Raw genomic sequence first — 12,441 nt, 5'->3', positions numbered from 1 at the left:
TGAGTGACCACATCGTGCATACTGGTCAATTCACCATTTTTTTCCTCACTTCACCTCCCATGAAAAATTTATAAACCAAAACATTATACACTGCCCAAAATAGTACCACTAAACAGTACAGATTACCCCCAAAAAAAATGACCCCTCACACAGCTCCATATACACAAATATTAAAATGTTATGGGGGTCAGAATATGGCAATGAAAAGAAAAGAAAAAAAATTTATATATTTTTTCAGTATTAGGGCTCATGCACACAAACGTATTTTCTTTCCATGTCCGTTTCATTTTTTTTGCGGACCGTATAAGGAACCATTCATTTCAATGGGTCCACAAAAAAACGGAAGTTACTCCGTGTACATTCCGTTTCCATATGTCCATATTTCCGTTCCGCAAAAAAAAAAGTCCTATTATTGTCCGCATTATGGACACGGATAGCACTATTCTATTAGGGGCCAGCTGTTCCGTTCCGCAAAATATGAAATGCACACGGATGTCATCCGTATCTTTTGCGGATCCGTTTTTTGCGGACCACAAAATACATACGGTCATCATATGATTTATGCATGAAATGTTAAGGTTGGATTAACGGTTGGGAATGATAGGAAGAACACTGATGTATGCAAGTGAAAATGAAGATGTATGTAATATTGGGGAGTGATACAGTTGATCTATATAAAAAACACATAAAACGCATTGAAAACGCATGGGCGTTTTTTAAAATAAATTGTGATATGGAAAACGTAATAACATCATTGAGCAGTAATGTAAGTAATGCAGTGATGATACATATGCGTTATTTAATAAGTTGTGATGTGCAATTTTTAATACTCCATTTATAGTAATGTGCACTACAATTAAGAAAGCTTTTAATATGTTTATTTCTAAGAAGGAAAGGAAGATTAGATTTGATAGAATCCATAGTAGTCAATCTCGACTTTTACTACCATCTTTGACAGCAATTAAACTCCGACCATATAAAAGGAGGAACCGCCATTGCTGTAGTACCACTGAGGAAGGAGAAATTATCTCCGAAACGCGTTTGAGTTAATACAGCAATAATAATCACCAACATAGATATGGAAGATTGATAATATCGCTATTTTTGCAATCACTGCAACAGCTACTCCTCGAACTCGCTCTAGGACCGAGCGGTGATAATATACAACCGATTTCCTTATCACGTGGGACGCGGCGGGGAAACCTAATAGCCGCTGAGACGGATCCAGCACAGCTAGCGGAGTGAGAGAGGAGATTGCAGGCACAGACACAGGGGTGGGTAACGTACCGGAAGGAACGAGTGGGACTCGGACACTTTTATACTGTGAATATAACAAAAGTCTAACAGTATTAACCGGCTGCCAAGGTACCCATGTGTCTGATAGAGCTGCTGAAACAAACACCACCTGCACTTTCTGCACTATGTACTTTGTATGTAGTAAGGAGATTAACAATACTAACTGAGATCATGGATGCTAAATGACAAGGAGCCAACTAATGGAGTGACACCTGGTGGTGACATTGAATACTGCGCAGTATTGGATATTCTGTTTTATAGTATATTGTTGTTTATGAATGCATACAGTTTTAACAAATAAATAATTTTATAAATGGAGTGATCTATGCAACCCCTCATATTAAGTGCCAACCAGCCATAGTTTACAATATTTTTTCTATACAAAGACATAGGGGTGTGTCAGCCGGAGTGTGCGCCGTACTGTGCTGAAGTGAGGTTTGAGCCACTGGACAACACATATATATTGCTAAGATTAAATGGTGCCATTAGAAGGTACAACTTGTCCCGCAAAAAACCCTCATACAGCTAAGTGAACGGAAAAATAAAAATTCTATGGCTCCGGGAAAGCAGGGAGTAAAAACCGAAAATGGAAAATCGCTTGATACTGAAGGGGAAAAACAGTCAAACTACCCCTCCAAAACTAGTGAAGCATAAAGAAAGCGACATAAATGTTGTATCACTGTAAGGGTCCATTCACACATCCATGCGTGTTTTGCGTATCCACAGATCCGCAAAACACGGACAGCGGCAATGTGCGTTCCGCATTTAGCGGACCGCACATTGCCGGCACTAAGAGAATATGCCTATTCTTGTCCGCTATTGCGGACAAGAATAGGACATGTTCTATTTTTTTCAGGATCGGAATTGCGGACCCGGAAGTGCGGCCCCATAGAAATGTATGGGTCCGTAATTCCGTTCCGCAAAATGCGGAATGGAAATGCGGATGTGTGAATGGAGCCCTATCATACAGACTCACACAACACAAGTAACATCAGTTTTAGGGCACAGTGAAATTAGCAAAAACAAAACCCCAGAAATGATGTCAGAATTGATTTTTTCAATTTCACCCACAGATCATTTTTTCTCCTTTTTCTAGTACATGACCTGGCAAACTAAACATTGCCATTAACAATACAACTTGACCAGGGGGGAAAAAAATCCCCCATTGGAACACGTGAACGGAAAAGTAAAAAAAAGTTGTAGATTTTGGAAGGTAAAAGGAGGTAAAAATAAAAAAGGAAAACTGTTTATGGCAAAGTTGGGCTGACAACTCCGGTATATGAATCTCCTCAGTGCAGCAGGTGAGGAATGTGCACCTCCTCCCTTTCACCTGTAGGTGGCGCCAGACTACATGCTGGTGCCAGGCAACCAGAATACAACACTGACGCTGTGCCTGAGGTGAAACTGCTGAGGTGAGGGGCGCCGTGCTGCTGCTGTGGGTCCACTTCTGTTTATACCAGGTACATAGTCCTTTTCTGTGTGTGTAGATAGTATTATGTGTAAATCCTTCACATGTAGGTGACTAAATATGTGTGCTGCATCTCTGTGTACTAAACTGCATACATATATGTATCCCCTCATGTCTGTGTATTATATCATCTCATACATGTGTAACTAGCTGTATATAGGTATATCTGCATGGATATAGGTTATATCATTTCATACATAACTATATATAATATGATTAGAACTTCATAAATGTGTGCTTAGAACTGCATTCATAGGTATACATAACATCATCTATATATCTATACATCTTATCGCTTCATATATGTGGATGAAACGGCATGCATGTGGGTATATAACTGTATAGATGTAGGTATAACACCATGCACATGTGTATAAATGTATACATGTGCATATAGCAATATATCTGTGGATATAACTTCATACATGTGTATATAAATACATATATACATATGTACATACATGTGTGTATAAGTTTGGGTTTGCATAACTTCATGGAAGTGTATATATCAGTGTACATGTGTATCTCGTACACACATATATAAGTGTATACATGTGTACACAGATTCATACATAAAACGTGCATAGTTCTGCCATGGCATTGACTTCAAAGGGGGATAATGTGCACATGGAGACGTGCTATTTGCTTTAAAGACCCCTTGGATCCGGACTGCATTGCTGTATGAGTGGCGCTGCAGATAAGGAATCCAGAGCAGGATGTTTATTTTCATACTGCCCCCTGTTCTCCCACTATGAGCGCCCAAATCTGTGCTAAAATAGGTACAGGGACTTTTATCTACCCCTGTATTCCTGAAAACCTGCCTCAAATGTTCGCAAAGTTTGGGGGAAGCTCCGATTGCACAAAATTTTCTACCCATTTGAGGGTGTTGCACCCTGCTCATCAACTGACAGTGGACAGTGCAGGGCTGGGCCTGGCCGGCCTGGCATATCTGTACTATAGTCTATATGCCATCAAGCTGGTGTAGAGTATACCTGAAGTGTATCCCGGCTCCCTTGCTGGTGTAGATTTCAGATCTGGTGCACAGACCTGCACAGATGCTCCACAATACTTAAGAGGCATACACCTCTTAAAGGGGTTGTCCGGGTTCAGAGCTAAACCCGGACATATCCCCATTTTCACCCAGGCAGCCCCCCTGGGCAGTTCAGCGCAGGGCAAAGGCATTTTCAGAAGATCCAGTAATGTACCGACTCTCCTGCGGGCTGCCAGGTGGAGGCTTCCGCCCAGCAGTGTATTCGGTGACATCACCGGCTCTGATGGGCCGGCTTTAGCGCTGCCCTAGCCGTTTTACAGGCTAGGGCAGCGCTAAAGCCCGCCCATCAGTGCCGGTGACGTCACCGAATACACTGCTGGGCGGAAACCTCCGCCCGGCAGTGTATTATTGTAAATAAAAAAGCTAATATTACGCGATCAAAACAGGCGTGGGTCAAAAACGAATATATAGCACTATAGAATATATTCGTTTTTTAGAATATTTGTAATTTTTTCCATCTGAAGTCAGGATTCCTCCTTGCTTAAGGCCTCTTTCACACGACCGTATGGCTTTTTCAGTGTTTTGCGGGCCGTTTTTTCCGGATCCGTTGTTCCGTTTTTTTTGTTTCCGTTGTGTTTCTGTTTCGGTTCCGTTTTTCCGTTCCGTTTTTCTGTATGGCATATACAGTATACAGTAATTACATAGAAAAAATAATAGATGGTTCCGCAAAAACGGAACGGATACGGAAGACATATGGATGCATTTCTGTATGTTTTCATTTTTTTTTGCGGACCCATTGACTTGAATGGAGCCACGGAATGTGATTTGCGGACAATAATAGGACAAGACTCAAAATGAAGCGGAACGGAAATGCGGACATACGGAAACGGAATGCTCACAGAGTACATTCATTTTTTTTTGCGGACCCATAGAAATGAATGGTTTCGTATAGGAACGCAATAAACGGCCCGTATACGGAACGCAAAAAAGTTTGTGTGAACGAGCCCTAAGGAAGCCCCACAAGGAAGAAGCAGGGAGGAATCAAGACTTCAGATGGAAAAAATGACGAATATTCTAAAAAACTAATATATAGCACTATATTCGAAATATTCGCAAATTCTCGAAGTAGCGATATTCACGATAAAAATTAGCTTTTCGAATATTCGTGCTCAACACTAGTGACAGACTGCCTTTAATATGTGGCTATGTGCATATAGATTTCAGTAGGGAATGGGGATGTTTCTTTTTTATTTCAGTGGCATTTAGTATATAAAAACCGGACCGACAGGTTGTTTGTTTTCCTGGATGTTACTGTAGGGCAGTGGGGTAAATTTTTGGAGTTCATTGATTTTCATCCTAGAGCAGTTCCGTTAGGCTAGGGCTATATGGCGACAATAAGTCGCCCAACTACACTGTGACATGTGTCACAAGACACTCCTGTCGCGCAACATTTTTTATAATGATAGTTAATGGTGTCGCACTGCGACATGCTGAGATGCGACAGTCGCACAGAAATCCTGTTTGGATGGATTTTTTGCGACTGTCCTGTCACCATTGACTATCATTATAAAAAAAGGCCCGCAACTTTTCTGCGACAAGAAGTCACACGACATATGTCGCCGTGTAGCCCTAGCCTTATTGATCTAACAGCGTCCTTTGATAAAACTGTCATCAGCTTGTAGCAGATTGTATGGATTTCACCCTTTTCAGGTTTTTGGGGTGGAAATGCACTGAAAACTCATGGAAACCTGTTTGCATTTCCTGTTAGTAAACCTGCACCCGAGTGCTGCTACCCTTAGGCTAGGGCTACATGGCAACCAAAAGTCAGAGCACAATCATCGTCACGATGCCACTTCCGTTATTCTACAGTGGAAAAAAACACCCTTAAGTTTTTTTGTGTCTGGCCCTTGACCCTGATATGGTACCCCATTCAATTAAGGATATCACAGTAAGGCCTAGTTCACACGAACGTGTGTGATCCGTGGCCATATTGCGGGCCGCAATACACGGCCACAGTTCCGTGTGCATTCCGCATCACTTCAATGGGTCCGGAAATCCGGAATTGCGGAACAGCCGCACTACATAGTGCTTCCGTGGGGTTGTGTCCCGTACTTCCGTTCCGCAAAAAGATAGAACATGTCCTATCTTTTTGCGGAACGGGCGGATCGCGGACCCATTAAAGTGAATGGGTCCACGATCCGATGCGGCTGACCTACGGCCGGCGATCGTGCATTGCGGCCCGCAATTTGCGGGCCGCAGCACGGGCACGGGTCACACACGTTCGTGTGAACTCGGCCTAAGGCCTCATGCACACGGCCATATTTATTATTGAGGTCCACAAATCGCTGAAACTCCTACTGTCTGCAAATACGGACAAGAATAGGACATGTTCTATCCTTTTTGCAGGGCCACGGAACGGACATACGGAAGCGGACAGCACACAGTGTCTTTTGCGACCCCATTGAAACAAATTGGTCCACATTAAATCCGCAGAAAGTGCATATCTGATGCGGACCAAAACTACGGTCGTGTGCATGAGGCCAAACTGATGCAAACACAGCAGAATTGAAAAAAAACCAGAACTTTACTCCAGTTGGGGCAACAAATGGTTTCAGACTGTGCTGTGCTCCCACTGTGGAGTCCTCGTTATCCATGATCTACTGGGTCGCCCACCCACCCACGTGCTGCTGATTGAGAGCCTTCTGCCTGTGCACAGAATCAGTGGTACAATGGCAGATCCGCCACTCATGAATACAAGGACTCCTGGAGCACTCAAGCTAATTTTATGTGACACCGCTATAATCAGGATGTCCCTCTCTACTTCACATATTTCAGCTGGTGATAGAGTCCCTGGTGGATGCACACGCAGACCACGTGCAAAAAAAAACAAACGCACATAAATCAGCGCTATTTATCGCATGTTTGGTATGTTTTTAGTGCATCTTTTAGTGCAGATGTGATGTGGATTTTCCGCAGATCTCACCCTTCAATTGAAAAGGATGAAATACGCACAAGAAAAACACAACAATTGCTATGCTGCAGATTTCACAATCCGCACAGCAGGTCCCCACCTAAGAAAAAAGCAAAATGTACATGAAATTTGTCTAATCTCATACACTATGCTGGTACTGTGTTACGCTGCGGTTTTTCTGCACAAAATCCTCACGGAAGAACCACGTGTAATCTGCAGGAAGGTATTGGATTGGACTTCTGGATGAGGTTCTCTTGCTGCTCTGGTCATTTTTTTTTTACCTTTTACATCAGTTATAGTAAAAATGTCCCTAGAACTGCACCTACGGGAAACCAAGATCTCATTTTTCATATGCGTATTTCATTTATTTCTTACTGCAATTTTTGCAATTGAGATTTAAAATGAAACTGTTTCCATAGACACATAGCTGTGGTTGAGCTGATTAAAATGCTGTTGTTGAGTTCTGATACTTTTCTTAGGCCACTTTCACACTTGCGGTAGCCTTTTCCGGCGGGGAAACAGCCTGCTGGAACCATACTACTGCAAGTCCACCATGCCGCCGGAAGTCCGCTTTGGCCCCATTCACTATAATGTGGGCGGGCTGGAGGTCCGGCTGCAGCACGGCAAACATGCCGAGAGGCGGCCGGAATAAAACTACAGCACTCTGCGGTTAGCACGGATCCGGCAGGCTGCTCCCCCGCCAGAACAGCCAGCTGGAAAAGGCTACTGCAAGTGTGAAAGTAGCCTTAACCTCTTCCGGACATAGGGCGAACAGGTACGCCCTGGTACTTAAGGACACAGGGTGTACCTGTACTTCCTATGTATTTCCGATCAACGCCGCGCAGTGGGCGGAGATCGGAACCCGAGGCCTGCTCAAATCATTGAGCAGGCACCTGGGGACAATGCGCCGGGGGGTCCTGTGTTCCCCCCTTCCCCCCCCGTGTAGGCAATCACAGCAAACCGCAGGTCAATTCAGACCTGCGGTTTGCTGCGTTTCCGAGTTATTCGGGTCTCTGGGGACCAGATAACCCAGAACAGGATGGTGATCGGTGGTGTGATAATACACCACCAATCACCATCCTGCGATCCTGAGAGGTGATGTGACATCACCTCTCGGGATCGCCTCTCATTGGTTGGCTGCAGGGGCGGGCAGTTCAAATTACTGCAGCGCTCCTCTCCTCCTCCTTTTCAGTCCGGGAGCCGAGGATCTCCAACCAGCACCCCCATCTGTAAAGAGCTCAGGATCCAGGGATCGTCAGCCAGCACCCCATCTGTGCCCCAGCACCCCCATCTGTGCACCCAGGTATTTAGGGGAAGGTTAGGGAAAGGTTGGGTTAGGCAGGGATATTCAGGGAAAGTTAGTGAAAGAAAAAAATAACTGTTTGTGATTGCATCACCCTAAGGCCTCTTTCACACTACAGTATGTCGATTTCAGTGTTTTGCGTTCCGTATTTCACGGATCCGTTGTTCAGTTTTTTTGTTTCCGTTGTGTTTCCGTTTCGGTTCCGTTTTTCCGTTCCGTTTTTCCGTATGGCATATACAGTATACAGTAATTACATAGAGAAAATTGGGCTGGGCATAACATTTTCAATAGATGGTTCAGTTTTTTTTGCGGACCCATTGACTTGAATGGAGTCACGGAACGTGATTTGCGGCCAAATATAGGACATGTTCTATCTTTCAACGGAACGGAAAAATGGAAATACGGAAACGGAATGCATACGGAACGCATTCCGTTTTTTTTTGCGGAACCATTGAAATGAATGGTTCCGTATACGGACCGTATACGGAACGAAAAAAACGGCCCGCAAAAGGGAAACAAAAAACGGTCGTGTGAAAGAGGCCTAAATCGGGTGTCTGGGGTCCACAGCACAACTGTGTGACCCTAGACCCTCCAGGGGTGCTGCAGCTTGCCCCCCCTCCCCCCCACAACGTTTTTTGGGGTGCAAGCAGTTTTTCTTTTTTTTTTTTTTGTGCGTACGCTGACTGTGGCCGGCACTCTGTTAGTGCATCGCACACCCCACCGCTGATCAACTTCGGACGGTTGATTAGCGATTTTTTTATTTTTTTATTTCTTTTTTCACATTTTTTGGCCTTTTTTTTGTTAGTCTTTTTTTTTTGTCTGTTAGGTTTAGGGTAAGTTCGCGAACACCCGTGCCCCCACACACACGCACACCAAATAAAGTTTATCACGCACACACACGCACACACAAACGCGCACACACACGCACACACACACTCCCCTATGGCCCGCCGGATGCTCTCGGCCGAGGAGGCATACGCCCAGCTTGCCTCGGACTTCGAGAGTCCGAGTGAGGACGAGGATGACCCCACTTTCCTTTTGTCATCCGTGTCCTCCTCATCATCTAGCGATGATGATGAGCCCCCAAGGCTGCGGAGACACCGCCAGGCGGAGCAAGGGGACCGCCATGCTAGGGATCCTGTGGCCCACCCTAGTATGAGCAGCTCTGGGGCTAGTACTAGTTTTCCGGCCCACCAGTTGTCCACTGGAGCCCCCTGCCGGTGAACTTGTCTGGTATACCCCAGAGCGATTTGAGCCCGTGATTCCTGATTTTGTAGGCCAACCAGGAATCCAGATTTCCACAGTGGGCTTCACTGAATACGACTACGTCTTTTTTTCAGTGACCACTTTGTAAATCTAATGATGGAGCAAACAAACCTGTACGCCCAACAGTTTGTTGCTCAACTCCCGGGCTCCTTTTTGGCTAGGCCTCGTGCTGCACATGGGCCTAGTCAAGAAACCTAGTGCCAGGCATTACTGGAGTGGGGACGTCCTCTACCAGGCCCCACTTTACAGTACGGCCATGACACGCTCCCGGTTTAAGGCCATCCAGAAATGCTTGCATTATTCAGATAATGCAGCATGTCCCCCCCCAAGGTGATCCTGTCTATGACCGCCTGTACAAAATCAGGCCGGTCATCGATCACTTTGGGGCCAAATTAGGTATCGTCCATAAAAATCTGCTTTATAAAAATACCACATGACCTAACCCCTCAGATGAACACGGTAAAAAAAAAAATGGTGCAAAAAAAGGTATTTTTTTGTCACCTTACATCACAAAAATTGTAATAGCAAGTGATCAAACAGTCATATGCCCCCCAAAATAGTGCCAATAAAATCATCCTCTCATCCCGCAAAAAAATGAGCCCCTACCTGAGATAATCGGCTAAAAACTAAAAAAAAAATGACTCAGACTATGGAGATACAAAAATGTTTTTTTTTTGTTTATAAAAATATAATATAGTGTAAAACATGAATAAATTAAAAAAAGTAGACATATTAGGTATCGCCGCATCCGTAAGAATCTGCTCTATAAAAATACCCTATGACCTAAAACCTCAGATGAACACGGTCAAAAAAATTAAATAAAAAAGGTGCCAAAACAGCAATTATTTGGCACATTTTCCATTTTAATCTCATCTCCATTTGCCAATAACTCTTGTGCAACACCTAAAGGGTTAACAAAGTTTGTAAAATCAGTTTTGAATACCTTGAGGGGTGTAGTTTCTTAGATGGGGTCACTTTTATGGAGTTTCTACTCTAGGGGTGCATCAGGGGGGCTTCAAATGGGACATGGTGTAAATAAACCAGTCCAGCAAAACCTGCCTTCCAAAAACCACACGGCGCACCTTTCCCTCTACGCCCTACTGTGTGCCCGTACAGTAGTTTACGGCCACATATGGGGTGTTTCTGCAAACTACAGAATCGGGGAAATAAATATAGCATTTTGTTTGGCTGTTAACCCTTCCTTTGTTACTGGAAAAATTGATTCAAATGGAAAATTTGCCAAAAAATTGAAATTCTCAAATTTCATCTCCATTTGCCAATAACTCTTGCGCAACACCTAAAGGGTTAACAACGTTTGTAAAATCAGTTTTGAGGGGTGTAGTTTCTTAGATGGGGTCACTTTTATGGAGTTTCTACTCTAGGGGTGCATCAGGGCGAATCAACCTGCTAAACGCAATGCTGTCTTTTATACTCTACAAACGTATCAACCAGCAATTTTGTGCCTCTCAGAAACTCATCTTACTTCTGAGAGAACACATCTTATTCACAAGGCTTGGGTGGCACAGAAGTTCCATTCCTGACTATTCCACGCAGTCAAGAGGGGTGAGCGTGTTGGTACATAGAAATCTCCCCTTCATCTCAAGGGATGTACACGTGGACGAGGAGGGTCATTTTGTATGTATTAATTGCTCTGTGTTCCATTTCCAAATGGTACTAGTAGCCGTTTATATACCTTCCCCATATTCCTGTGAAGTCCTCAAAAAAGTATTATGTTTTACCTCCAAATTTCCAGATCTACCAGTTTTAATAGTTGGCGACTTTAACATGTTCTTGGACAGATCCCTAGATAAGTTCCAATCTGATAGTGGGGCCTCTGGCCCTTTTCTATCTTCACTGGCCAGGACTCTCGTTGAAGTAGACTTGTATGATTTGTGGAGGACCAGAAATCCTGGTGTGAAGCAATACTCCTGCTACTCGTCATCGCATGGCTCTCTCTCTAGGATTGATCTGGCTGTAGGATCTATGGGAGTGTTAGATACGGTTCAGGATATTAGATATTTACCCCTCAGTATTTCTGAGCACTCCCCGATATTGGTACTAATGGATTTACGGAAAGGGCTATTGGGTCCAAGACAGCCGTGGCGACTAAACCCGTTTTGGGTCCAGTTAGTTGATACTGGTACTGTATTATCTGCTGCTTTGACAGAATTTTGACAGCTAGCCACTCTGTTGTTTGGGACACAATGAAAGCTTATGTTAGAGGGATATATATTAAACGGATTAGCTCCCATAAAACTAAAAGCAGGGCACTCACAGCAGAACTGCTGGATAGAGTTCAGACTACAGAAGCTAAATACGTCTCTAACCCTTCTTTAGAGAATACTTTGCATTGGACGGAAGCGCAGGATCTACTAAAGGAACATTTGATCAGTAGAGCTGGGGACAAACAGTTTTTTAAAACCCAACATTATTTTATGGAAGGGGAAAGTACAGGTCACTTACTAGCTACTATTATTAAGACCCAATCAGGCCCATCTTGTGTGACGGTAATCACTAATACGCTGGGTGTTCAGGTAGCGGGAGATGATAACATAATAAATGTGTTCCATGAGCATTATGAAGATGTCTATAGGTCCAGGCTAAGGATTGACTGCAGAGAAAGGGAGCAATACCTGCACAATATCCAGATGCCCAGCCTGTCCAATGAAGAGAGGTTGTTACTAGATCGGAACATTCAACTAGAAGAAATGGTATTGGCGGTACAATCGCTTCCTAATGGGAAAACAGCTGTGGGAGACGGCTTACCTGGGGAATTCTATAAAAAACATCAAGAAGTTTTGCTCCCGCATCTCCTACAGGTGTTTAATGAATCCTATAGGACAGGTATTTTACCAAGCTCTTTGAGAGAAGCATTGGTGGTGGTGATCCCCAAACCGAATAAGGATCCCAATATGGTAGATTCATATAGACCTATCTCGCTTTTAACGGTAGATATAAAAGTGTTGGTCAAGATACTAGCTAATAGGCTCCTAAATGTTATCTCCCGCATTATTCATGACGATCAATGCAGGTTTATGCCAGGAAAAGCCACGTCATTAAACCTTAGGCGTTTGTTTCTCAATATTCAGATGGGGGAAAAGAATGGGATGTGGGATGCCCTGCAGTGATCTCCTTAGACGCTGCAT

At 43.9% G+C, this 12,441-nt stretch overlaps 1 protein-coding gene across 1 annotated transcript in view; it reads left to right on the top strand.

The window, feature by feature from the left end:
• Window positions 1-2,693: 2,693 nt before the first annotated feature.
• LOC120993823 (dynein beta chain, flagellar outer arm-like) overlaps window positions 2,694-12,441 on the top strand; it is a 585,582-nt gene continuing 575,834 nt past the window's right edge. Inside the window, exon 1 of the mRNA XM_040422290.1 lies at window positions 2,694-2,756. The gene's annotated coding sequence lies outside the window, so the exon portion shown is untranslated. The remainder of the gene's footprint in view (window positions 2,757-12,441) is intronic.

This window comes from Bufo bufo, chromosome 3 (genome assembly GCF_905171765.1).
Source record: "Bufo bufo chromosome 3, aBufBuf1.1, whole genome shotgun sequence".
Taxonomy (NCBI): domain Eukaryota; kingdom Metazoa; phylum Chordata; class Amphibia; order Anura; family Bufonidae; genus Bufo; species Bufo bufo.
The sequence above is the reverse complement of the archived record's forward strand: the minus strand, read 5'-3'. Positions and strand labels throughout refer to the sequence as shown.